The sequence below is a fragment of the Camelus dromedarius genome, chromosome 6, assembly GCF_036321535.1.
Source record: "Camelus dromedarius isolate mCamDro1 chromosome 6, mCamDro1.pat, whole genome shotgun sequence".
Lineage (NCBI taxonomy): Eukaryota > Metazoa > Chordata > Mammalia > Artiodactyla > Camelidae > Camelus > Camelus dromedarius.
Window position 1 is genome coordinate 90,926,169 of NC_087441.1, and position 27,638 is coordinate 90,953,806.

The 27,638-nt window shown below is 45.4% G+C and overlaps 2 long non-coding RNA genes across 2 annotated transcripts in view; both read right to left on the bottom strand.

Annotated features, from left to right (window-relative positions):
• LOC135321558 (uncharacterized) overlaps positions 1 to 27,638 on the bottom strand; it is a 941,446-nt gene that overhangs the window by 429,274 nt on the left and 484,534 nt on the right. The window lies entirely within an intron of this gene.
• LOC135321554 (uncharacterized) lies at positions 494 to 27,071 on the bottom strand. The gene is made up of 4 exons (XR_010381410.1): positions 26,720 to 27,071; positions 19,134 to 19,286; positions 18,278 to 18,385; positions 494 to 1,023 (listed from the first exon to the last, which is right to left on the bottom strand). It is a non-coding gene; the product is annotated as an uncharacterized LOC135321554 (long non-coding RNA).

Genomic DNA, 27,638 nt, shown 5'->3' on the forward strand with positions numbered 1-27,638 from the left:
TAACAAAGACAAGTAGCTCTGCAAAACTGTACTAAGAGCAAAAGAGACAGACAGGAAAGTGCACACTGGGATTGGTTTCACTTCTAGGAATTTCAGCCCCCATGAAACAAATGGATCCATGTTCTGAGAGAGTGTGTATTTCAGCAGAAAAGCAACAGACGGATATGCATTGTGGGTGAATGGATATTACACAAACAAAAGATTCTTATAGTGGGTCTCTGTGTACTGTGAACTGTTAGAAAGTTTAAATAGGTGTGAATCCATAAACTTAACATGGACAGAATTCTCTCCGTTTGTACTGTGTATACAGATCTATACAAAAGGATAGAGGGAAGAAAAAACTGATCATGGGACGCTAATGGAGAGAATCACATTTACCTTTGGAACCTCTCGTCTGATGCAGCCCCTCCCCCAACACTGACAAGATGCAGCAACCATTGGGGATGACAGTTACCGGTTGGATTCCAGGTGGAATCTTGGTGTGTTCCGCCAGGATTGTTGTGGCTGGTGGATCCAATGTAACTGGGCAGAATTCTGTGGGTGGATCAGTGTCATGGAGGCGGTACCGCCCTCTATGGAGCTTGGCTTAAGTCTCTTTTTCTGGAATCTGTGTAAGTTCGAGATACTCGTGCTGCGCAATGGCCTGAGTTCACGGGTCAGTTTCCAGAATCTGAAAGGGCAGATAGTGGAAGATCTGCCTGTCATCAGCTTACAGGTGAGGCTCCGAGGTACTTTCAGACTTGCCCTGTCCTTTAGAATTTGACTTTATAGGAGACATGAAGGAAGTTGGCAGAAAAGCTGGCTGCACGAATTGAGGTGAGATGCGAACACATTGATGAGAGTTGTTCTGCTACAATGGAGAATACTGGCATGGAGGCATCTCTAGAGAATACCAGGCTCAAAAGACATTCATGAGACATATTGAACCTCGCTGATACTGGCAGAGACATATGGAGTGTCAACGTGCACTTTAGGAAGGTACTCAATTCTCTGCTCCAAGAACGGGTCCAAGATTACTGACGTCTAAAAGAGAAGAGATGGCAGAGATGATAAAAGCGCTCATGTTCTTGGAAGAGGTCGTGAGAATCCACACGTCCCAAGGGGCATTTGTAAACCACTCAGACGACCAAGCACGAAGCACAGGTAAGCCTTTTCCCAGGGTTGGCCCTTGGTACCAAGCACTTGCTCTTCCCTCCCCTCCCCTCATGTATCCATTTCAAAGAATCAGCACTTGAGTTGCAATGAAGCCAGTAGGAGCTGAGCAAGCCCCTCCTTGTATCAGAGTTCCTCCTCCTTCACATTCTGTGCACAACAGTGAACTCCTCCATTGTCAACTACTCTCGACTAAAATAGATTGGTATTGAATTCTTCGCTCACACCTTGAAATGATGATTTTCCCCTAGATTCAGCAAATGCTGGGCTTATATCTACTTTGGTGTGAAGGGAGTTTTGTAAGTGAGTGAATTTTTTGCCTGAATTTGGATATTTATTTATCCTCATTTTTTCAAAACAGTATTTGTAACTATTATAATTCAGTTATTGAAATGAAGTGTAATTGTTGGGATAGATATGTAGTGACACTTTTTTGTGGACCGTCTTTTCCCTTTTGTCAAGTCCCAGGAGCAGGATATAATGTGATTGCTGTATTTTTTGGGTTAAATTGCTTTTCTCAACATAATTAGTCGATTAAACATTCTCATCTTTGATAGAAGAGCACATGATTGTCAATAGCCTAGCAAAGCTGCGGCAGTGTTCTCATATCTATAATATCTCTAAGTGCTATTGAAACCAAGCCTATGTAAAAATACATTGTTTGGGTTTCTTTGCGGTTTCCTAAATAATAATTTTTCCCCTTGAATCGCCAACATTGACCAGTATGTGTCATTATTAGGAAAGGGCACCACATGCACAATGGAAACCTAGGGTTGTGGTTGTTAATAGTTCTAAGAATTATTTCATTGTTTCTGTTAGTGCTGGAGGCACCAAGAGAAAACTGTTGACCTGCCTCCTTCATGACTTTTGGCTGCTAATTTATATTTTCTGTGCATTTTTCTTATTTGGATATTTCAAGCTGGTACCTAAATTGGCAACTCTGTCTTATAGTTAGATATAGTATGTTTCTAAAACTGTATTTATTTTGATACATTTCCCATGTATGTAATTTAATTCTGTTTATTATTTGAAAGTCTGCAATGAGGTATGAACACATTGTCAGACCTGGAGTTTTCGGACACATCCTCCCACAATTGATATACAGAAAAATAGCTAAACAAGAATCAAGTGTCTGTGAGTTATGACTAAATTGTGTTAATTTATCCATGCCAAACTGGCAGAGTATCAGTGCAAACTTTGCTCACTCTCTCCCATGTATACAGCAAGATAAACATACACTCTCCCAGCCCTTGGCTCAGGAACCCTGCTGAATAATGCCCAAACATCTCTTACTTCAAAAGTCAGAAAGAATTCTCACATAACCTGGAAAGAGTAGAAGGCAAATTAGAGAATGGAAATCAGTGCAGGACCTGATCTTTGGTGAGGGAGCAGTAAAGGGGAAACTGTGTTTTACTGGAATGCACACTCTAAAGTGGACAGGTCATTTGAGATGGAAGAAAATGTGCTGAGGGTTAAAAGAGTGCATAGTGGACGTTTGGTTGACATATCTGAAAGCAATAATCACAAAATTTCTCTGCAATTCATTCCCAGACCAATACTCCACCTGTTAATTTTGAGCTAGGAGTGCCTGTGGAATCTGTGTGTTAGGGCTGTGGCTGATGTCACAAATTTATTCCCAGGGGTTTGGAGATTGTTTTGGGCTGTGGTTGGTACTATCTAGAGAACAGATCTGCCTGGGTCCTCTCTTAATATTAAATCTGCTGGCATATGTGTTGTGGATTAGCTTAGTAACCCAGGGCCTTAGTCACAGTCTTTCCACATCCACGGTATAATTGCTCATTTTCTCCATAAAGGAGAAATGGGTCTCATTCAGAGCCATCTTCATCTAGTTTCTAGAATCCAGGGCAATTTATTGTTGAAATCAGATTCTATAGCCCAAGGATCTGCAACTTTCATAGGCAGGATTGAAATTTCTTATTGTCCAAAGCAGAGGTTTTTGACATGCCCCATGCTTGCCTTTGAGTTCCAATGCCTTATTGCAAGAGTTCTTGGAGCAGAGATCTGCTGAACAATAGGTGAATTTGAAGCCTTTCCATCAGACTTGACTACCACATGCTAATGCAACAATAGTTGTGGTGCTGACCCAGTACTACACTAAGGACCCAACTGTGGCACTGCACGCTTCAACAGGTTCTAATGTGTGACATCATTAGATTTGTTTCCACTTTTGTTTTTGTTTGCAGAGAACCTGAGGGAACCCATTATAAAATTTTGACTTTTCCGTGGCAATAGTAAGGATGAATGCACTTTCATGAGAGTGTATTGGAACCATTCCCTATCCACATATCCAGCCGGCAGCCCAGAAACCATTTGGAAGCCTCTATTCCAGCAAAAATTACTAGTCCCAGCACTGTCAGAGCTATGATAAGCATTTAACCAAAATGACACTCTGCTAACTTTACTAGAATAGGTTGTATTCACCACAACAAAAACCACACTAGCAATCATAGATATAACAGGCAACAGACACAGAAGGAATGCATGGCATCATTACATACCAAAAACAATCCTCACAGCATTAATACTAAATGTGCACAGAAATGATTTCACTTACAAAGTCTGTTCAAGTCTATAATAGATAACTGATAATCCTTAACCCATAGCGATAGAGAGATATAATAAAATTAAAAGAACCATTCCAAATTTTCAAAAGACAGGCGTCTCCTGAAAGAACATCCAATGTATTAGACCACCAAAATTTACTAGAACATGACTTGAAAAGGGAGGACATAAAAACACTGAAGGAAACCTTGAGTCTATGAATACAAATGCAGGCTAGTATAAATGGAAAGAGAAAAACTTTAGATGAGCCAAATAGAATCAGAAAACTCAACGGTGAGAATAGCTAAGCTAAAGACAGTCCAAATCGGACTAGATAATGCAGAGGAACAAATAAGTGACTTCGAAAGCAGGATAACCGCAATCACTCAGTCAGAACACGACATAGAAAAGCAAGTGAAAACTAATGCAAGCAATGCAACTGAAACCTGGGATAAGAGAAAACATACCAGTCTATGACTCATAGGGATCCCACATGGAAAAGAAGAAAGACAAATGCTTTGAAGAGATATTTGAAGAAATCAGACTGAAATTTTCTTAAACCAAAGATAGAACCAGCTATCTTAACACAGGAAGCACAGAGGGTCCAAGCATAATGAACCCCAGTAGGCCTACAACAATATATATTCTAATTTAAATGGCCAAAGTTGATAATAAAAAATGATTCTAAATGCACCAAAATAGAAACAAGTGCATTGCAAGAGAACTTTCTAATGTCTTCAGCTGATTTCTTAATAGATAGATTGGTAATTTTTTCTTCCCTCTTTCATTTTGTGTTGATCTCTATTCCAAGAACTGATGAAAGGCAGATTCCTTCAGTCTAAACAAGATGAGTTGGCAGAGATTCTATAAGTGTTCAAGTTCTTGGAAGAGGTCATCAGAATCAACACATCTCAAGGGGCTTTTTCAGACAATACAAGAGACCATGCACAAAGCCCTGTTTATACTTTTCCCAGGAGTGGGCCAATGTATTAAGACTTGCTGTTCCTTCACACTAAACCAGCCATGCAGGTATACCTTCAGTCTGCTACTGCAGTTGAATTGGAGCCAGGTCCAATTTTACCAACACTGTAGGGAGAACCTGAGCCTGCTACTGCAGGAGACACAGCACTGTGTCCCATTTCACCAATCTTTCAAGGAGGCCCTGAGCCTACTCCTGCAGGAGACTCAGAGCCAAATCACATTCCACCAGCTGTGTAGGAAGAACCCCAAGCCTTCACTTGCAATGGATCCAGGAATGTGTCCAATTCCACAAGCCTTGTAGGGAGACCTTGAGCCTATTCCTGCAGGAGAACCAGATCTCTGTCATATTCCACCATCCCTCCAGGAAGATGCAGGGCCTCCTCCTGCAGGAGACTCAGGAATGAGTCCAATTTCACCAGTCCTGCAGGGAGACTCTGAGCCAATTCCTGCAGGAGACCCAGGACTGGGTCCCATTCCATCAACCCTGCACTAAGACCTTGAAGTGGGTCCAATTCCACTAGCCTTGCTGGGTGACCCACAAGCCTGATCCTGCAGGAAAATTAGAGATATGTCATATTCCAGAAGCCCTGCAGGAAGACTGAAAACCTGCTCCTGCAGGAGACCCAGGAATAGGTCCAAATCCACCAGCCTTGCTGGGAGAGCACAAACCTGATCCTGCAGGTGATACAGAGCGAGGTACAATTCCAACAGCCCTGCAGGGATATCCTGAGGCCACTTCAGCAGGAAACACATGACTGGGTCACATTCCAATATCCCAGAAGGGAGACTGTAAGCCTGCTACTCCAGGAAACCCAGGACTTCGTCCCATTCCACCAAACCTGCAAACACTGAGACTGCATCTGCAGAAAACAGAGTGGGTCACATAACACCAGCCCTGTAGTGAGACTACAAACCTGCTCCTGGGGGAGACCAAGCCCTTCACAAAGAACATGAGCCAGCTCCTGCAGAAGAACAAGAGTTGTATGACATTCTACCAGCTCTGCAGGTAATACCTAGGCTTGCTCCTGCAGGAGACAGACATCCCAGTCCAATTCCATCAGCCTTTCCAGGGAGAATCCCAGCTTCCTCTTGTAGGAGAGCCAGAACTAGATCTCATTCCACCAACCCTGCACGGAAAAACTGAGCTTGCTCCTGCAGGATACCCACAGCCTAGTCATATTCCACAAACCCTGCAGGGAGACACTGAGTCTGCAATTGCAAGAGACCGAGGACTGGGACGAATTCCACCAGCTCTGCAGGGAATCCCTCACCTGCTCCCATAGGAGACTAAGAGCCATCAGTTCTGGTGGGGTCCCTAAGCCTGCATCTGCAAAAAATACTACAGAGTGGAGTCACATTCCACCAGCCCTGCAAAGAGAACAGAACTTGCTGCTGCAGGAGACATAGGACTAGGTCCCATTCCACCAAACTTTCAGGGATACCCTGAGCCTTAGACCAAGGAATGGGACAAATTCTGCTAACCTTCTAGGGAGACCATGAGCCTCTCCTGCAAGAGAACCAGAGATGGGTCATATTACAGTATTCTTCCAGGAAGACCCAAGGCCTGTTCCTGCAGGAAATGCAAGAACAGGCTCAATTCCTCCAACCTGAAGGTAGAGTCCAAATCTGTTCTGGCAGGTGACCCAGAGACGGGTCCCATTCCACCAGCCCTGCAGGGAGACTCTGAGCCTACTTCTACAGGAGACCCAGGAATGGGTCCCATTAAACCAACCCTGAAGGGAGACACAGAACCTACACTTGCAGGAACCACAGAGCCAGGTCACATTCCATCAGCCCTGTAGTGACCCCTGAGGTGGGTCCAATTACACTATCCTTGCAAGGAGACCATGTGCCTATTCCTGAAGCAGAACAAGTGATGAGGTCATGTTCCAACAGCCCTGCAGGAAGACCTGGAGCCTGCTTCTGCAGAAGACCCAGGACAGGGTCTGATTCCACCATCCCAGCAGGGAGAAAAATAGCCTGCTCCTGCAAGTGACCAAGGTCTGAGTCATATTCCACTAGCCCTGTAGGAAGAACATAAGACTGCTGTTACAGGAAACTCAGAGCCATGTGCCATTCCAGCAACACTGCAAGGAGACTCTGAACCTTCCCCTGCAGGAAACAGAAACCCAGTCACTTTCCACAAGCCCTGCAGGGATACCTGAGCCTTCACATGCAGGAGACCCAGGCCTGGGACCAATTCTAGCAGCCCTGTGGAAAGACCCTGAATAAGCTCTGGCAGGAGACTAAGAGCCATGTCACATTCCACCAGCCCTACAGGTAATTTATCAGCCTGCTCCTGCAGAAGACCCAGAGCCAGGTCACATTCCATGAGCAATGCAGGGAAACTTAGAACCTACACCTTCAAAAGATCCAAGATTTGGACCAATTCCAATGGCACTGCACGGAGACCATGAGCCGTGTCCAATTCCACTAGCCCTGCAGGAAGGCCCCGAGCCTACTCCTACAGGAGAACCTGAGATTGGTCATATTGCAACAGCTCTAGAATGACCCAGAGCCTGCTCCTCCAGGAGACACTGGACTATGTCCCATCCACCAGCCCTGCAGGGAAACCCTGAGACTGTTCCTTCAGGAGAACCACAACTGGCTCACATTTCACCAGCAATGCAGGGAGACTTAGAGCCTGCACCTTCAAGACACCCAAGAATTGGACCAATTCCAACAGCACTGCAGGGAGACCATTAGCCAGGTCCAATTCCACTAGCCCTGCCTAGAGACCCCGAGCATGCTCCTGTAGGAGACCCAGCACTGGGTCTCATTCCACAAGGCTTGCAGGGAGAAAGTCTGCCTGTTTATGCAGGAGACCAACAGCTGAGTCACATTTCACCAGCCCTGAAAGAAGACCCCAATCCTGCACCTGCAAGGGACCTAGGACTGGAACAAAATTGACTAGCCCTGTAGAGGGACCCTGAGCCTGGTTCTGCAAGAGAATCAGAGATGGGTCATATTCCAATAACCCAGCAGGGACAGTCTGAGCCTGCTCCTGCAGGTGATACAGAGTAGGGTGAAATTGCAAAACCTTGCAGGGACACCATGAATCTGCTGCTGCAGGAGAAAAAGGATGGGGTCTCATTCCACAAGCCTTACAAGGAGACCCTGAGCCTGGTCTTGCATGAGATCCTGAGCTGGATCCTGCAGGAGACACAGGACTGGGTCCCATTCTACCAACCCTGCAGGGGAACCCGAACCTGCACCTGCAAAAAACACAGAACCGTGTCACATCCCACCAGCTCTGCAGGGAGACTGTAAGACTAGCCCTACAGGAGACCTAGAGCCAGGTTACATTACCAGTCCTGCAGGGAGACCCTGAGCCTGATCTTGTAGCTCCTCCTGCACCTACACACACACTTCTATGAGACCCAGAGCCAATTCAGGCATCACCACCCCTACGGGCTGAGATGCCTCTGCAAACAACAACACTGTCATCTAATTCTCAGAATCAACCCACTCCCAGACTCGAACTTTACTTCCCTTCTCCTGGAATCACTTTTGTTTGTTTTTTTCTGTAATTTCCTTGTTTTCTTTCATGTCATTTAGAGTATCATCTATTTTTAAGTTTTAAGTTTACAATAATAAAATTTAGATGTTTTTCCATTTTAAATTGTGCAATTCAGGAGTATTAAGTGCATTCAAAATGCTGTGTAACCATCATCACTGTCTAGTTTCAGACTGTTTCTTTCCTCATAATAAAACCCTGTATCCAAACCACACATTCTCTTTTCTCCCTCCCCTAGCCCCTGACAAGCCCTAATCCTCTTTCTCTCTGTGTGTCTTTCCCTACCCTGGATGTTCCCTATCAATGAAATCATACAAAAGGTGGCTGTTTGTGTCTGCTCTCATATTTTAACAAGGGACTGGTGTTTTGTTTTTTTTTTTTTTTACTTGAAGTAGCATTTTGGTTATTTGAAAGGGAAACCCAGGTGGATTAAACATGAGATGTACAAAATGAAAATTTTTAGTAACTATGTGCATAATCTCGAGATAGGCACTGCTATTCTATGTGTGAAACCAGAGCCAGAAGGGAGATGCTTAGCTCTTCCTGTGGCAAAACATAACCTACAAAATAAAAAATAATAATATTCAAAAGCCATGAAAGTCAAACCACAACCTGGAAAAATCATTTTTCATAACCTAAAGTCAGAGAAATGTTTCACATCCCTGTGGTCCAAAAACTTCTTGAAACACTGTGTTCTAAACAGAAACAGAACAAACACATACAATTCCAACAAGAGGAAATGCAGGTGGCCAGTGTATATTAGAGGTGCTTGACCTCTCAAGTGAGGATGCACACAGATGTACACACTTTGGAGACAGCATTGGTCACCATCACACTAGCAGGACTTTAGCCTGGTGACAACCAGCTCTAGTGACAACATAAGGAGGCAGAGGCCACAGTAGATCCCCTGGAGGGAAGAGTGAGCAGACACTCCTCTCTGGGAGAACAGTATGCAGGGTGAATTACAGTTCCACAAGTTCACCCCTTTCCGAGTAGTGCTGATGCTTAGTGTTGATCATACTAAAATTCTTGCACAATTTTTCAAAGATGTCTTTTCAAGGATGTTCATCACAGTTCTGGTTTAACTAGTAGGAGATTGGAAGCAACACTAATGTTCATGGAGAGGGGGTGGGATTCATCAGTTCTGGTTCACATGGAGGAATGATTGTTGTGCAGCTGGAAAAATGACTGCTAGGTCTTCACCTGATGTCAAGGAAGCCCTCAGTTTGGATGCTTGTTAATCCATCATCTACATCCCAGATGCCATCTATGACCACATATGTGTCAAATCATCATAGATTTAAATGAATCTTGTGGTGTGTGAGAGACAGAGGCAGAGAGAATAAGAGAGATAGAGACTGAGAGATGTTCACCAAGCCATTCATGACGGTCACTTCTGGGGGTGGGATTTGCAAATCTCTGCACTTTTCCTTTAGGCAACATTTCAAGTGTTCATAATGTATCTATACTGCTTTACTAATTCTAAGGTATTTAAAGCATATGTTACTTGAGATTCATTCATATTGAATCCACAGCGTAAAGTTTATTATTTTTATTTTAAAGTATTTGTTACAAGTACAATCAGCATTTATGAGAGTAAAATGATAAATTCTAAAGAATGAAGAATCAGATAAAGAACAAAATCTTTTGGTGACTCAGACACAGGCCAGCTAGTTGGCAGCAAATGGCAGGGTGGGACAGGTTTCTCTAGAAGGTTGTGTATGTTCTGAATCAGCATCCAATAGAGGCAAAGAAAAATTACAAGACATGTACGCTGGAAACTACAACAGCTTGTTGAGAGTAATTAAGAAAGACCTAGCCCTATTTTAAAATTTGAAGGAGCCAAAGTGACAGAGTAGACAGACTCACAGCTTGAACTCTCCCACAAATACACAAAGAATTACATCTACAAAAACATTGAATTGCACAGAAACCTCCTGAACTCTGGCACAGGGTCTCTCATTTTGAAATACAGGAAGATTCTCACAAAATATGGTAAGGAATAAAAAGAAGAAAGACAAATTCAGTGCAGGACTTATCCTGCAGGGAAAAAGTAGCATAGGAAGAAAGGCACCCTCACACTGGGACACAACCTCTCTAGCTGGGAGATCAGCTAGGAAAGAAGCAGAGCTTCCAAGGTTTGGAGGAGACAGTGGCAACTGCATGGCAGGCAGAACTGGGGAATACTGACACAGAGGGTCCCTGTGATGACCAGCCCTAGACATGAACTAGCAGGGATGAGCCAGGACTGGCTACTGGAGTCAGTGAAGAGCCCAGGCAGAGGGCTGGGTCACACTGCAGAGAGGCAGCATCAGGAAACTAGAGGGCAGTGTGAGCTCTGGCTGTGTGTGTGTGTGTGTGTGGAACAGAACAGACTGAAACTCTCATAAAAAAGCACCAATGTTGGTATAATGGGGGAGGAATGATGCATGGCTGTGCCAAAGTCACTTTCTCCACTTGGCTCCATTGTTGGTGTGTTCTCATGAGAAGAGAAATGGGGCTTGGTCATAGCCAACACTGCTGCACAAAGGCAGAGCTGAATGTTGAATCCATATCCTGTGCCATTGCAACTTCACAGGCGGGACTGAGATTTGTTTACAGCCCCAGGCAGAGAGGGTGGATTTGCTCTCTCTGGTCACTTTGTGGATCCACACCTCTGGGACTTACAGGCAGTGAGTGGAGTTCTGACTCAAGAAGGGTGGCCAGTGAGGGTATTTACAACAGGGTGGTGTATGGTTCCATAAGTGGATGCGGGATTGGGGTTTGAGCTGAACCTGTAGTGGACCACAAATTCATGTGTGTGACTACACACTTGCTAAGGCAGGTCCAAGGGACTGACACTGCTGGATCTGCACTGATGTTTCCTGGGGCTCAGAACCTGAGGGGCACCAGAGTAGGTGGCTGACATTCCCATAGCTAAAGCAGGAATAAAGCCAACATCAACAAATAGTACTTTTTAAGTCTGCATAACAAGTGACAGACAACACCACAGAGGGAACTCCCCAGTGGAAATCTCCTGCTTATTTTTCTTCACAACTGAAGTGCTCCCACCCTGCCTACTACACACCACAGCTCAGAAACGGGTCTAGAAGAAATACATAGAGCCAGAGAAATATAAGTAAATAAAGAAGCCGAGGAACCACTTTCAATTAAAAGAACAAGAGAAATCCCCTGAAAGAACAAACAGTAAAATAGACTGATAGTCTACTAGACTTCAAAAAGGGAATGATCAACACACTGAAAGAACTAAAAGAGACTATCAATAGAGACAGAAAACTTTGAAAAGAAAATTTAAACTATAAAGAAGAGCTAGTTAAAAATAGAAAATTCAACTACAGGCAATCAAAAACAGACTAGATAATGCAGAGGAATGAATAAATGACTTAGGAGACAAGATAAAAGAAATAACCCAATACAGCAGACATAAAAGCCAATAAAAACCAATTAAAGCAAGATAATATAAAGTGCGCCAGCCTATGCATAATAGTGGGTCCCAGAAGGAGAAGAAAAAGAAAAGGGGATTGAAAATATAGTTAAAGAAATCATGACTGAAAACTTTCCAAACCTTAAGAAGGAAAGAATTATCCAAGTACAGGAGGCACAGAGGGTCCCAAACAAGAAGAAACCAAACAGACCTACACCAAGACATATTATATTTGAAATGGTTAAAGTTAAAGATAAAGAAAATATTCTAAAGGCAGTGAGAGAAAAACAAAATGTTAGTTACAAGGTAGCCCCATAAGCATTCAGCAGATTTCTCTACATAAAAACTTCTGGCCAGAAGGGAGTGGAAAGATATATTCAAAGTCCTGAATGAGAAAAGGCTGCAAACTAGGATATTCTATCTAGAAAGACTCTCCTTTAGAACAGAAAGAGAGAGAAAGAATTTCACAGACAAGCAAAACTAAAAGAATTCAGCAGTACTAAATCTATGCTAAAAAAAATTGAAAGTTCTAATCTAAATAAAACATAAACAGGAAGCTATAGAAATTAGGAAACCATAATTGGAAATGCAATAAATACAGTGAATTGCAAGGGAAAACATGAAGATATAAATAAGTCAGTAAGTCAATAAAGAAAGCAAGAAAGAAAGAGAGAATAGCAAAATCATAAAAGGTGAAAGAGGAGAGCAAGAGAATATAGATTTTGTTCCCTTTCTTTTTTTTTTCTTCTTTCTTTTTGTCTTCTTTCTTTTTAGGATGCACTTGAGCCTACATGACTATCAACTAAAACCAAACAGATGAAGTAAGGGGTTACCAGACTTGAAAGACAAGATAACCACAAATCAGAAGTATATAAAGAGTCATAAAACCCAAAAAGAAACCAAGCTTATAGAAAAGAAATTTATCATATGACAAAAATGAAAAAAAAATTAAAAGAAAGAAACAAATAAGAAATACCAAATCAACTGGAAAACAAATTTCAAAATGGCAATAAAACCACATCTATAAAATAACTACTATAAATGTCAATGGACTAAGTGTTCCAATCAAAAGAAAAAGTGAAGGAGGAGGAAAGATGGTGGAGTAAAAAAGATGCTCAGAGCTCACCCTCTCCCACAAATTCACCAAGAGTGACATCCACAGACACACCCACCACCCAGAACACCTGCTGAACTTTGACAGAATATTGCCTTCTTCAAAAGATAAAATTTTCCACAAATCTGGTAGGAGAAAAGAAGAAAAAGGAAAATAGTTCAGGACCATTCCAATGAGGAGGGAGCTGCAAAAGAGTAATAGCATTAATACACTGGGTCTACCCAACTCCAATGGCGAGTTCAGCAAGATGGAGAGGGAACATCTGCGGCTCGGATCTGTACAGAATAGCCTTTGACTGACAGAACTAAGTTAATTGGGCACAAAGAGTCCCAATGATCCCCAGCCCTAGACGTGAACCAGCAGAGGTGGGATGGGACAGGCTGTCTGAGTCGAGCAGAGGATTCGGGCTGACTGTACAGAGGAAACCTTGGGGGACTGCAATGTTCTGTGTGCCATGGCTGGGAGAGTATACAGATTAGAACAGCCTGGGTCCCCCATAAAATCCAAAAAAAAAAAAAAAAAGGCAAAGCAACACTGCTGGTGTGCCCTGGGGGGAAGGGGATCCGTAGCCTTTGTGTCCACAGACCCACAGTGCCATTATTGGAGACTTCTTGGGAGAAGAGAGTCAAGGCTCAGCCATAGCCACCATATTTTCTGGTTCATGGTTCCCAGGTGAAGGAGGGGTCAAAAGCCGAATCCCTACCTAGGGGCTCCACAACCTCATAGGTGGGACTGAGATTTGTTTACAGTCCCAAGCATAGGGGACCATTACACACCGATGCCTCTCTGAATTGGCTTTTCTAAGACAAATGGACAAGAAGCAGTGTTCTGGAACAGAGCAGGGGTGACGGCTAGTGCAGCTGTTTTCTCTGAGTCCACCTATGAAGCATGGACCTAATGCGGCAGGGGAGCTACCTGCCAACTACCTTGCACAAGTGTGGTGCTGGGACCAGGCATCTGGTGGGGGTGCAGACCACCCACAAACTGATGCTGGGACACAGACCAGGAGCACGACTGGAGGGCCTCTGGAACCAGCAAGTGGAGTTTTCACAGCAGGATATGGGCAGGAGTGTGACAACCACAGGAAAAAAAGGAGCTCCTGCTCAATAGCCAGGGCAGACTCAGGCCACCAGAACACCAGCCACACCACCAACAAAGGGGATAACAGGCAAAAGGCATGGAAGGAAGACTTGGCAACCACCCATAATTAAAAACAACCTTATGACAAAATTATTAAGAGTGCATATTCTTGGAGAAAGGCCAAGATAGTGGAGTAGAAGGATACTTGTATCTTATCCTCTCCAATAAATACACCAAGAGTGACATTCACAGACACACCCATCCACTCAGAACATCTGCTGAACTTTGATAAAACATTGCCATCTTCAAAAGACAAAATGTGCCACCAATCTGGTAGGAGAAACGGAAAAAAGAAGGAAGAAAATGCAAAATGGCTTGGGGTTGGTCCTTTGAAGAGGGAGCAGCAAAGGAGGGATAGTGCTGGTTGACTGGGTCTCCCCCTTTCCAACGGAGAGGTCAGCAGGATGGACAGGGAACCTCTGAGGCTCAGATGTGTACAGAACCGCCCTTGACTGACAGAATTAAGTTACATGGGCACAAAGTGTGTCAACAACCCCCAAACCTAGAAGTGAATTAGGGATGGGAAGGGACAGGCTGCTGGATCCAGGCAGACTCTGGTTGACTGTACAGAGGTAACCCTGGGGGACTACAGTGTGCTGTGGACAACTGCTTGGATTGTATACAGATCAGAACAGCCTGGGCCCCCCATAAAATAAGAAAAAAAAATAAAGCAAAGCAACATTGCTGGCTTGCCTGAGGGAAGGGGAGTTTTGTCCTTTGTCTCTGCTGACCCACAGCAACATAACTGGTGATTTCTCAGAAGAAGAGAGATGAGGCTCAGCCACAGCCATCATACCCACCCAGGCAGAGGCAGGGTTGAAACCTGAATATGTACCTGGCAGTTCTGCAGCCTCATAGGTGGGACTGAGACTTGTTTACATCCCCAGACATATAGGAAGGTTCTGTCCTGGTGCGTATATGAACTCGCACCTCTAAGACAAATGAACAAGGAGCAGAGTTCTGGCAAAGAGCAGGGACTAGGGCTGGTGTGGCCATTTGCCTCAAGCCCACCTACAGAGTGTGGAACAGATGTGGAGTGGGGAGTAGCACTGAACAGGGGAGCAACCAACCCAACTACTGTGCAGGACTGCTGCACCTGGACACGGCATTGGGAAGGGGCACACCCTGCCCACCTACCATGCAGGAGAGCAGCACCAAGATGCAGCATTGGGAGGAGATGTGACATGTCTACCTCCAGGCACTGGGAGCAGCACAGACCAAGGGTGTGACCAGAGGGTCTCTGGAACCAATGAGCTGAGTTCATGAAACAAGGCAGGGGCAGGAGCTGTGACAACCACAAAACAAATAGGAGTCCCCATTCAATAGCCAGGGTAGGCTCTGGTTAACAGGTTAATGGCCACATCCGTAACCAAAGGGATAACAGACAAAAGGCACAGAAGTAAGACTTGGCAACCACACTTATTTAAGAAAGACCTCTTGATAAAATTATTAAGGGCACACAATCTCCACGGGAACATCCTCTCTTCTTTTTCTGTTCCATTTTCTTTTACTTTTTAAATGTTACTTCTTAAATAATTTTTATATTTCTATTTTTAATCCCTTTTAAAATTTTCTTTTAAAATACTAATATTATTATCTTTCAATTTGTCCAATTTCATTTTTATCTTTGTTTTGTTCTTCTGTTATGATGATACTCTGTTCTCAAATATTTTTCTTCCTTTAATGTTTTAAAAATTCATCCCAACTCAATTGTTATCTTGTTTCAATATGTTCTTCTGTTATTGATTATACTGCTTTTAAAACTAATTTCTTTGTGCTTAGTTTTATTTCTGCATCCACTTTATATAAATAAATAAACTCCTAAAGGACGACAGTAGATAACTGATACTCCATAAGCCATAGTGCCAGAGAGATATAAGCAAGATGAAGAAGCAGAGCCACCTCTCTCAATTAAAAGAACAAGATAAATCCCCTGAAAGAACAATCAATGAAATAGACATTAATAGTCTACTAGATGATTTCAAGAAAGGAGTGATCAAAGTACTGAAGAAACTAAAAGAGATTGTCTATAGAGACAGAGAATATGTCAAAAAACGAAATTGAAACTCTAAAGAGGAGCCAGTGAAAATTGGAAAACTCATTTGCTGAGATGAGAGTTGAGCTAAAGGCTGTAAAATGTAGGCTAGATAATTGAGAGGAATGAATATGTGACTTAGAAGACAGGACAACAGAACAGCTGAGAGAAAACAAATAAAAACCAATGAAAGCAATATAAGGGACCTATGGAATAACATAAAGCATGCCAACCTACTCATAATGGGGGTCCCAGAAGGAGAAGAAAGAACAAAGGGGATTGAAAAGGTATTTGAAGAAATCATGACTGAAAACTTCCCAAACCTAAAGAAGGAATCAGATATCCAAGTACAGGAAGCACAGAGCGTCCCAAACAAGGAGGTCCCAAACAGACCCACACCAAGACATATTACATTTAGGATGACCAGGGTTGAGAATAGGAAATGATTCTAAAGGCAGCAAGAGAAAAACAAAGAATGAGATACAAGAGAACCCCCATAAGATTTTCAGCTGATTTCTCTACACAAACAGTACAGGCCAGAAGGGAGGGGCAAGGAATATTCAAAGTCCTGAATGAAAAAATGATGCAGCCTACGATACTTTATCCAGCAAGGCTATCCTTTAGAATAGAAGGAGAGATAAAGAACTTCACAGACAAGCAAAAACTAAAAGAATTTAGCAACACTAAACCTATGCTAAAGGAAATATTGAAAGACCTACTCTAAACAGAAAAGAAGCAGGATGCTACAAAAAGGAGAAAACCATGATTGGAAAGGTGATTGCTACAATGAATTACAACAGAATAAACATGAAATCATAAAAGAGGACATCTAAATCATTAAGGGTGGGGGAGGTGAACAAGAAAATGTACAGGTTTCTCTCTCTCTCTCTCTCTCTTTTATTCTTGGTAGGATGAGTTTGAGCTTATATTACTATCTGTTTAAAACAAACAGATATAGTAATGGGTTAATATATGTACAAAGTAGGGTAACCACAAGCCAAAAAGTTACAATAGAGTCACAAAACTAAGAAGACACCAAGATAATAAAAAGGAAAATTATCAAACCACAAAAAGAAAATGAAAGGAACAAAGAGGAAATACCAAATCAACTGCAAAACAAAGTTCAAAATATAATAAACACATATCTATCAATAATTATTATAAATGTCAATGGACTAAATGCTTTAATCAAAGGATATAGAGTGCAGAGTGGATAATAAAGCAAGTATCTACAATACACTGTATACAAGAGACCCACGTTAGGGAGAAGGACACACATAGATTGAAAGTGAGAGGATTGAAAAAGATATTCCACAAAAATGGAAATGACAAGAAAGCAGGAATATCAACAGTGATTTCAAATAAAATAGACTTTAAAACAAAGATTATAAAGAAAGATTAAGAAGGACATTTTATAATGATTAAAGGAGTCATAGATGAAGATATTACACTCATTAACATATATGAACCCAACATACGAGCACCTAAATACATAACAGATAAAAAGGGAAAATTTGATCGGAATACAGTCATGGTAGAAGACTTTAACTATCCATTAACATCACTGGACAGATCTTCCTTACATAAAATTAATAAGACAACATAGAAATTAAATGATAAAATAGAACAATTTGTCTTGGTTAATATTTTCAGAACATTATATTTCCCTAAAATAGAATATACATTCTTCCCAAGCACACGTACCACATTTTCTAGGATAGATCATATACTTTGGCACAAAAGAAGCATTAACAATTTGAAGAAGATAGAAAATATTTGAAGCAACTTTTTCTGAACACAATACCATAAAAGTAGAAATTAACTACAGAAAAATAAAGGAGAAATAAATGACAGCATGGAGATTTAACAACATACTACTTTAAAAAAAAAATGGGTGGATGATGAAATCAAAGAAGAAATAAAAAAACACAGTGAGACAAAAGATGATGAAAACACAACCACACAGAACCTATGGGATCCAGAAAAGGCAGTGCTTAGAGGGAAGTTTATAGCGAGAGAATCAGGTCTACCTCAAAAAAGAGGAAAAACTGCAATAAACAATCAAACTTACCACCTAAAAGAATTAGAAAAAGAAGAGCAAAAAATAACAAAAGTAAGCAGAAGGAAGGAAATAATAAAGACCAGGGAGGAAATAAATAAAATAGAGATATTAGAAACATTTGAAAAAATCAAGCCAAGAGATGGTTTCTTGAAAGAGTAAACACAATTGACAAAATTATGCTCTATGCTGGAAATTGACACAACAATGCAAACTGACTATAACTCAATAAAATAAAAATTAAAAAATAAATATATTAACAAAAGAAAAAAGAAAAGGTAGTTTCTACTCACCAGACTGGAGGAGGGGACTGCACCCCATGCGGGGTCACACTCCATGGGAAAGCCTGGGGTCAGGATCAGAGGAGCAGGGTGCTGTGGACAGGATCTGTCACAGAGTTTCTGCAGGAGGGGAGGGTGAGGCATGTGAGCAGCCTGAGGACTGGCCATTTGAGTAAGTTCATGGGCTCTGGGGTGGAGGGGCTCCCCCAAGTGTCTGGACTTGACTCTGGGTGAGTTGGGCAGGTGGACAGTGGCTCAGTGTGAGTCCAAGTCCAGTGAAGGGGTAGTGCGTTAGATCTAGAAGGACTCCTTCTGGGGTGGGAAGGCCCATAATGGAGGCAGGAGGCCCAGCCCAGGTGACTGAGAACAGGGTGTGTCCTGCATAGGCCTGCAGGGCAGACGAAAGCATCCAGTCTACAGAAGGTGGAAACATGGTCCATACAAGGGCTCAGCTCAGATGTCACCCCCTCAGAGGAGCCTTCCTTGCCTGCACAGTCTACAGGGACAGCCTCCTCCACGCACATCTCCCCAGCAGACACCTTCTCCATTTCCTGCATAGCATTCAGGACCCGGGCCCCTGCTCCACGCCCAGCCATGGTTCCGCTGCCCTGAGGAAAAGCCCTCACAGGAGCCATCAAGCCCTGCACGACCTGGGCCCCACCTCTCTGTCTCTTCTGCCACCACTGTCTCCACCTGGCCCTCTTCTCCTCCACTCCTGCACTCCCCCAGCCCTGTGTGCTCTCCAGAGCACGTGTCTCTCCTAACATGCTGTGTGTGCTCACTGTGTCTCATCCACTGCATGCCTCCCACCCAGGTCAGTATCCAGTGCACAGTAGGGCTCAGTAAGTAGAGAAAGAATGACTCTTACCATCACTGCTGGGAAGACCTTTTTCTGTGGCCTACAGTGATCACACACCCGTCACACATTCGCTGAGGTCCTACTGTGTGTTGGGCGGGTTCCATATACCGGGCACAGCAGGGAGTGAAGCAGGCAGGTCTCCATTCTCATGCAGCAGACAGCCTGGTGGGGGACACAGAGAAAATTAAGTATAATATACACAATGTCCGGAGGTGATATGTTCCATGGAGAAAAATAAGGTCAGGGAGGACATTTGAGCAGATTCCTGGAGGTGTTTAAGAAGCAGGCGGAGAGAGATCCTGGCTGAAAGAGCAGCCAGTGCAAAGGCCCTGAGGCCACAGTGGGATGTGCATGGAGGGTCTTAGTTATCCGTGTGAGTTCTTAGTCCTGCCTTGAGTACGTATGTTGCTTCTATTTGTAAACCTTGATTTCACCTTTAAAGCAAATTAAACTGCATCATCAATCTCCATAATTTAGCCAATTCTGTTTCAGGTGTTGTGGGCACAATGGCGGGCTAGTTACTTGGGTTGGTAAAGAATTACCAGCGTCTGAGAAGGGTCTAGGAAAGTTTAATAGGGACACTGCTATAGGCAACATCAGGCCACACAGGCAAGAGGTGCCTACACGAGTGCCAAGGTTGAGTGTGTGGGGTCTGTTATTGGGGGGGTGCTGTTCACACAAGGAGGAGGGGGCTGCATGATCAATTCATGCACAGGTACCTGGTTGGTTGTGAGATCTGTCAGGGGCTTCTCTGAACAACAGGCTTTACCACTTTAATAAGGGCAGGATGTGAGGCCTCTCTTCCTGGGGCAATGAGTTTTCATAGGGTAAACACACAGCAAGAGAAGATGCTTTATAGCTTGTGGAAATGCAGGTGTGCAAAGGGTCCTGCAGTGGGGAGTGGGAGGTAAGGTGCCACTGGGCTCTAGGCACACAGAGAGCCCAGGGGTGAGGGTGTATGACTCTAAAGAGTGCCACCTGGCTTCACACCAGGGACTTTATGTGAAAACAGGAGAATCTAGGTTGTCAGCACGTGTCTACTCAGTGACCTCCCTAAGCCTAGCTCTGTCAGGCACCAGGTGGCTGTGAAATGAACATGAAGGTCCCACCCTGAGGACCCCAATGAATGAACATCTTGACATCCTCAAGCCCCTTCCCCTGCACCACCACCCCACCTCATCTGGGTCTCAGGCTCTGACCCTGATATCAGTGGCACCTTTGTTCCCTATATCCAGCTCCTCTGGACGTCTCTGTGATGAGCTGTTCCATGTCAGCGAGCCCCAAACTGAGCTCTGCCTTTACCCCATGAATGCTTCCTCCCTGTGAAGCCCCTTGTGAAGGAGCCACCACAAGCAGGATCCTTCAGCCCTGAGTCTCTGCCTTCCCCAACCCTCCAATTTCCCCCAGCCCATGATCCCCTCTGGAGGTCCCTATTATCCTCTCCCTCCCACTTCAGTCTTGGGCTGCACACCAAATCCCTCTTCACAATCTCCCACAAGACAGGTCCAGGTCCACTTGGGGACACTGAGGTGACACAGGCGGGTGTTGCTGGGAATGAAGAGCAGGATACTGTAGCAGAGGAGAGGCAAGGGCTCCCAATCCACCAGAACACAGGCTAAAGTGGGGGCAAGACACCCATAAAGGGTGAGGCAGGCATCACACTGCAGCCCCACCCTCTGTTCCCCCAGGGTGCCCTGTGTTTCCTGCTTTGGCCTGGGGGACTTCCCCCCTCACTCTCTGTTAGAGGGGTGCCCATTCATTCATTCACACCCTCATTCACCATGTACATGGGTCCTGCTCAGTGCCAGGCCTCAGCTGGATGACAGCTCATCCTTGGGGACACAGCTCAGATCTCACCTCCTCCATGAAGCACTTCTGGATTCCCACCCCTCCTGAAGTTCCTCTGGCCTCAGTTCGGACCACTAGGGCTGAGACCACACTCTGATTACCTCCCAAGTCTGTGATCTCTGTGAAAGCCCTGGGCCCAATGTGGAAAGAGACTCAGAAAAATGGGGCCAAAAGGGGCTAAGAAAAATGTTACTAGTTCTCTATTACAGAGAAGGGCACTGAGCAGAGAGAGGGCAGTGTCTAACCAAAGCTACAGAGGAGGGTCTCAGTGAGCCCTCCCTTGGCCCTGTTACTTGTTCTCTGTTACAGATGAGGACACTGAGCCCCAGAGATGGAGCAGAGCCCTGCTATAGCCTTGGCCCCACGGCCTGTGTCCTTTATTACTAGCTCAATGCTACCAGCAGGGGTGTGGGCCTGGAATGGAAGTTGAAAGCAGCCTGACCCCCAGGACCCCTTCATACACAAAGTCAGTCTCAGGAAACACCCCTCAAGACCTACTCTACACCCCTGGGATTGGGACCTGATTGCTGTTCCTGGAAGCTGGCTGGGCTTCCCTGTGAATTGGCCCAGGAGATGCTTGGGACAGACACAGGGCCCCTGAGGCTCCCTGTCCCCAGATGAGCAGCTCTGGTCCCCTTGACTGTCCCTGGCAGAGGCCTGATGACACGAGGTGTTGGTCGGGTAGCCAGCTGTGGAGATGAGGAAATGGGAGCCACATGCAGGTACATGCAGAGGTTCAGGTATTCACTCAATAATCATTGATTCAGGCCTTGCAGTGTGGCTGGCCTGGGCCCAGGCCTGGGTGTCCTGTAGTGAATACAGTCAACCCATTGAGCCTTCTGGGAAAGCAGTGCTCAGAGAAACGGGCCCTCAGAGCCCCCATCTTGCTCCCCATGAACAATCACACTGAGATGAGGCTGCAGCTATGGGTCCCAGTGGAGGGTGAAGGGAGGAAGGAAACCCAGAGTGGGCACTGACCATGAGCCTGGACACTGGAAACAGATGGCCTGGGCTCTGTAATCTGGGGTGGTCACCTCCCCTGTTCTCTCTGTGCCTCAGTTACTTCTGCAGAAATGGGTGATAACGCCTGTCCCTGACCCACAGATTTTCATGAGGAGTCAGTGATCTCTTATGCGTGTAGGACAGTGCCTGGCTATGGGTCAGGATCCTGCTCACCTCACAATAGTCTGTCCCACTTTAAAGATGAGAAAGCCAAGGCTAAGGGGGTTATGAGACCAGCCTGGGCTAGCCTCCTTCTCATGCTCTGCTGTCCAGGTCTCCTGCTTTTACATCATCCCTCTGCCCCCATATCCACCCAGCAAAGTAGGTGCTGAGAATCTGAGCAAATCAGAGTATGAATGGAGACACACCCTCTCCCCAACTTGGGCTCTTGGGCGGTGGGCAGGATGGGGATATCGGGCTCCCCCAGACTGTCCAGGAGGCCCAGCATGTCCGTCACCTCATTTCCACTCAACACGGAGTAGGTGTGTGTCCAAGGGCCAGAGGGCGATGGAGTAACCCAGGGTGGGTGGATGCTAGGTAGGTGTGGGAGGCACAGAGTGGCCCCTGGAAGACAGTGTCCAGGCAGCCAAGGTGTAGGGAATGAGGGTGCCCAGAAGGGGCAGAGGACAGAGTCCAGCCTGGACACCACCCCCTGCTGGACCCTGATCTGGGGTGAGAATTGGGACAAGCCAGGGCCCCGCTAGGACTCCTCATCCAGCAAAGAGGTGAGGAAAAGTTAAGGAGACAATGGAGGCTGACCCCACCATGTTCCCTGTGTGAGAGCGCTGCTTCCAGGATCCTGGAGTTTCCTTAGACCTTTGTGAAGTGGCTGCTGTTTCCAGCCCCATGTGGGCAGAAGGACTGAGGCAGGGAGGACAGAGTGACTCAGGACAGAGCTAGGATTCATCCAAGAGTGTGTGCTGGGCCTCTCGCTGAGAGCAGCCTCTGGGCATCATGGACTCAGGAAGTGTCTTGTCCTCCCTCTTAAGGCTCCTGGCATGTTAGGCAGGAAAGGTCCCAGTGCCCATAACTGGGCCTCTCTGGGTGATGCTGACATGTGGGATCATGATGGTCCTGGGAAAGGAGAGAGAATGTAGGCTGGGCGTCAGGTCTGCATCAGACCCTAATGATGCCCCTAATGTTGTGTGACCTGGAAACTCCCTGACCTCTCTGTGCCTGGCTTTCCAGCTCTGACTCAGAGGACTGCTGTGCTTGGCACACAGTAGGACCTCAATCAGAGGAAAAAGCCAGCCCTTCCCCAGGAACCTCTCCTCTTACATGCCCAAAGCTAAACCCATGTGCCACACATCACCAGAGCTGATACTTGACAAACAGGGCAAGTGAAATCCAGCAACCCCTCCCTCCTGCCTGAGGCCCTTCCCTCCTCAGTGACAGTGGCTCAGAGCAGGTCTCTGCATCCCAGAAGTCTGAACTGAGCCTTGTGACCTGGAGGAGTCCCTGTTCCACACAACTTTGTTTCCAGGTCCTTCCAACAAGACACAAGAGCACCTGGTAAGTCTCTTAGCTGCAAGGTCCTCCCTTTGCAAATTCCCCCATCACATCCGGGCTAGAAGATGTGAGTTCCAGGGCACATGACCATCCAAATGATGACTTCAGGGAAACATCCCTGCCCACACTGCACTCTTCAGAGCCCACCTTCTAAAAGAAGGGGTAGTGACCCACGGTTGTGCACAGTTTTATCACAACACAGCCCTCACCCACCCACCATTGGAAACATGTGAGAAGCAGAGATTCCCAAGTGCCTGGACCCCTGTCATCCAGAAAGCAGAGGTTAGGGTAACAGACAGAAGGGGAGAAAGTACTTTCATACTATATATCTGATAAGGGGTTAACACCCAAAACATATAAATAACTCTTACAATTCAACAGCAAAAAAACAAGCAATCTGATTTAAAAAGTGGGCAGAGGAACTGAATAGACATTTTTCCAAAGAAGACACACAGATGTCTAACAGGTACATGAAAAGGTGCTCAACATCACTCACCATCAGGGAAATGCAAATCAAAACCACAATGAGATATCCCCTCCCACCTGTCAGGGTGGGTGTCATCAAAATACAAGAGATAACAAGTGATGGTGGTGATGTGAAGAAAAGGGAAACTTCTGCAATGTTGGTGGGAATGTAAATTGGTGCCATCACTCTGGAAAAGAGTAAGAAGACTCCCCCAAAATTTAAAATTAGAACTTCCGTATGATCCAGCAAATCCTCTGCTGGGAATATATCCAAAGGAAATGAAATCACTATGTCAATGAGACAACTGCACCCTCACGTTCACTGTATCATAATTTACAATAACCAAGATATGTAAACAACCTAAGTGTCCATCAACAGATGAATGGATACAGAAAACGTGACGCATATATATGTATATATAATGGAATCTTATTCAGACATTAAAAAAATGAAATCCTGCCATTTGTGACAACTTGGATGGACCTTCAGTGTATTATGCTAAGTGAAATAAATAAGACAGAGAAAGACAAATACCTATGATCTCATTTATATGTGGAATCTATAAAATAAACCGAAACCCATAGAAACAGAGATCAGGTTGGTGGTTGCCAGAGGTGAGTCAGGGGGTGATTGAAATTCGGGAAGATAATCAAAATGTACAAACTTCCAGTTAGAAGATAAACAAGTCCTGGGGACATAATGTACTGCAAGGTGACTGTAGTTAACAATACTGCGCTGTGCATTTGACAGTTGTTAAGAGAGTACCTCTTAAAATTTCTGATCACAAGGAAAATAGTGTGTGACTATGGGTGAAGACTGAAGACAGACATCAAGTAAACTTAATGCAGTGATCATTTCACAATATGCACATGTAACAAGTCATTATGCTGCACACCTAAAGCCAACAAAGTTATGTGACAATTGTATCTCAGGAATACTTATCCCAGGAAGCGGGGATGAGAGCCTGGATTACATACTGCAGGAGCTGCCTTTGTCCTCCAACAGCAGAGGGTGGTAGTTGTGACAGGGACTGTAGGTCCCTCAAAGCCTAGAATGTTTACTGTCTGGACCTTCACAGGGAGAGTGTGCAGACCCTGCCCTGGAAGACGGTGGTAATGGCAGCAACAACGTCCTGCTTGTGTGCAGGCTCAGCCCAGACAGCTCCTGTGCTCTGCTGTCACCGCATTTACTTCCCTCCACACCCTCAGAGGGAGAGACTTCAATGTTTTGATTTTACACATGAGAAAACTGAGGCTCATTTGCTTTGAATTATTGACCAAGTGGTGGGGGAAGCTTTGAACCCCAGTGTTCTGATTTCAAAGCCACATCTCAGTCCTGATTTTTAGAAGGTGGAGGTCCAGGCACTGGGGACCCTCCACCTTCCTCACTTGTAGTCTTACTCTAGGGCTGCCACCCCCGAGGCGTCTGGGTGAACACATTTAGTCCGCTTACTCTGCACCAGCTGAGCCCTTGGCTGCCAGTCTGTTGTCGCTGCCTGACACCAGCTGAGTTTTACAAGTGAACCATCACCCCCTGCCAACCCACCTGCCCTGCTATGTGGGGCAGACCCCTCCTAGCCTGGTCATTCTAAACCCTTAGCTCACACATTTGCATAACTGCATCGAAAGGGCCCTACTCCCTGTGTGGAGGTATCGACAAGGGGAAGGGAGGGGAGTTTTGGGTGGCCCCTTACTCTGAACGTGACACATGACAGGGACATGTTCATGTCCATAATGGCACTCAATTTGAAGCTAAGAACATGGTCACAACGAGGGGTAAAAGCTGAGAGGCTACAAGGCTGCTGAGAAGGGGGCTTGACTATTGAATTGTAAATGTGTAATTTAATTTAAAAATTAGCCCCCTGGGTGATAAGAATTTGCCCCTAAGGCCAGAATTGGCCACCTGTCCCCTGGGAACCCCTCAATTCCAGGATGTAATCATCTAGCATGGAGAGGGCTTTAATTGGGGTGCTGTCCTCTCAGTCATGGTGCACCTGCCCACGTATGCACCCATGAACTGCAGTTCTCACACATCAAGGCACCTCTCATGCCCTGCCAAGGAGGTCCAGGTCATAAGGAAGGGATGACAGACTGTGAGGTCACACGTGTGCCCCTGCAGGGGTGAATGTTGTATAGGGAAGAGCCACCCCCTACTCTCACCTCCAGGAGGGGTGCTGGAGGGAACAGGACTCCTGAGCCCCTAGGCTTAGCAAGCATCCTTGCTGAGGGTGGGGAGGCTGTCCACTCTGAAGTCATAGGTCAGATGGTAGATTGGGATCCCACCCCCACAGCTCACCAGTGAGACCGTCTAGTCTGTTTTCTCTGTAAACTGGAACCCAGTCACCCTCACCCTCAGAAGTGGGGGCAGCCTGTGTAAATTAAAACACAAAGCCCCGGGCTGTTTCAGGTGCCCGGGGGTGTCCAGCCCCCCTAGGCCGGGCAGGTGGGTGAGGAGATGTATGAGTTAGCAGGTGTGAGAGCAGAGCTGAGACTTGGCTGAGTGCATGCACTCTAATATCCAGGAACTGCGAGCTACCACTAGCAAATCTGTTCACTGAGGCCATGTGTACTCTCCCTTGTCATTTACAATCCCCTGTTTGAACAGAGGCCTCTGGAGTCTATTAGCCACATTGTTGCCTGTCACCACACTGTTGCAGTTCCAGGGTCTCCATTTAGCCAGCTTGAAGGAATAGTCAAACTTTTTCTTAAAACCAGTGACAGAAAACCAAAGTGGCTTAAAGAAGCAAACAGGGCAGGAGAGAATGACTTACCTAACTGAGACATCCACAGGGAGATTGCTTCAGGCAGGGCTGTACCTGGTGCTCAGTGACATCAGCAGAAGTCATCCTTCCCCACCTCTGGGCTCTGCCACTGGTGTCATCTTCACATGGCTCTGCCTTTATGAGAGCAAGATAGTCACCAACTGCCACAGGCTGACATCATCACCCCTCAACTCCCAACTGAAATAGAACTTCTCTGCTCCCAGGATTCCAGTAACTAGGCCTGACCTCCGTGGAGCCTGATTGGGCTGGTGCCCAGCCCTGAGCCAATCACAGTGGCCAGGGAGGATGGAAAATGCTGATTGGCCAGATCAAGGCCATGTGACCATCCTCTCCAGGAAACCTGTGAGCTTTTCACCTGTTTTCAGGTTGGGAGAGTGTGATGTCTCCCAGAGGATCCTGCTACTAGTACAACCTGCAGGTGGCACAATGAGCTGAAATGAGCCTGTCTGCTTGGTGACAAGTGACAGGTCACTTAGTGGTTCCCTGCTCCAGGGAGGGAGGCATGTCCAAACAGTATTGGGGCTTCAGAGCCAGAATGTAGTAGAAAAGCCTCCCAGTCTCCCAAAAGGTGGGAAATTGAGCAGTGACACTGGAAAGGCACTCCTCTCTGTGGCCCTTGGCTTTCTCCTTGTTACAGTGGAGAGTGCAATGTTGCCCCTGACAGCCCACTTCCCTGCTGGGAGCCTTTGCAAAAGGTGGAGAGTGCTTGGAAAAGCCCACTTATTCTGAGGAACTGTTATTGCTCCTGGTGGCATTATTATTTTCATGTCACTTGTGAGGTGGGCCCTGAGGGGTCCCTGATCTGGGGGCACAGACACCCACAGAAACTTGGCCCAGTATTGCTGTTCATTCAACAATGACTTACCGAGCACCTACTGTGTGTCAGATTCCCAGGGTAGAGTAGTGG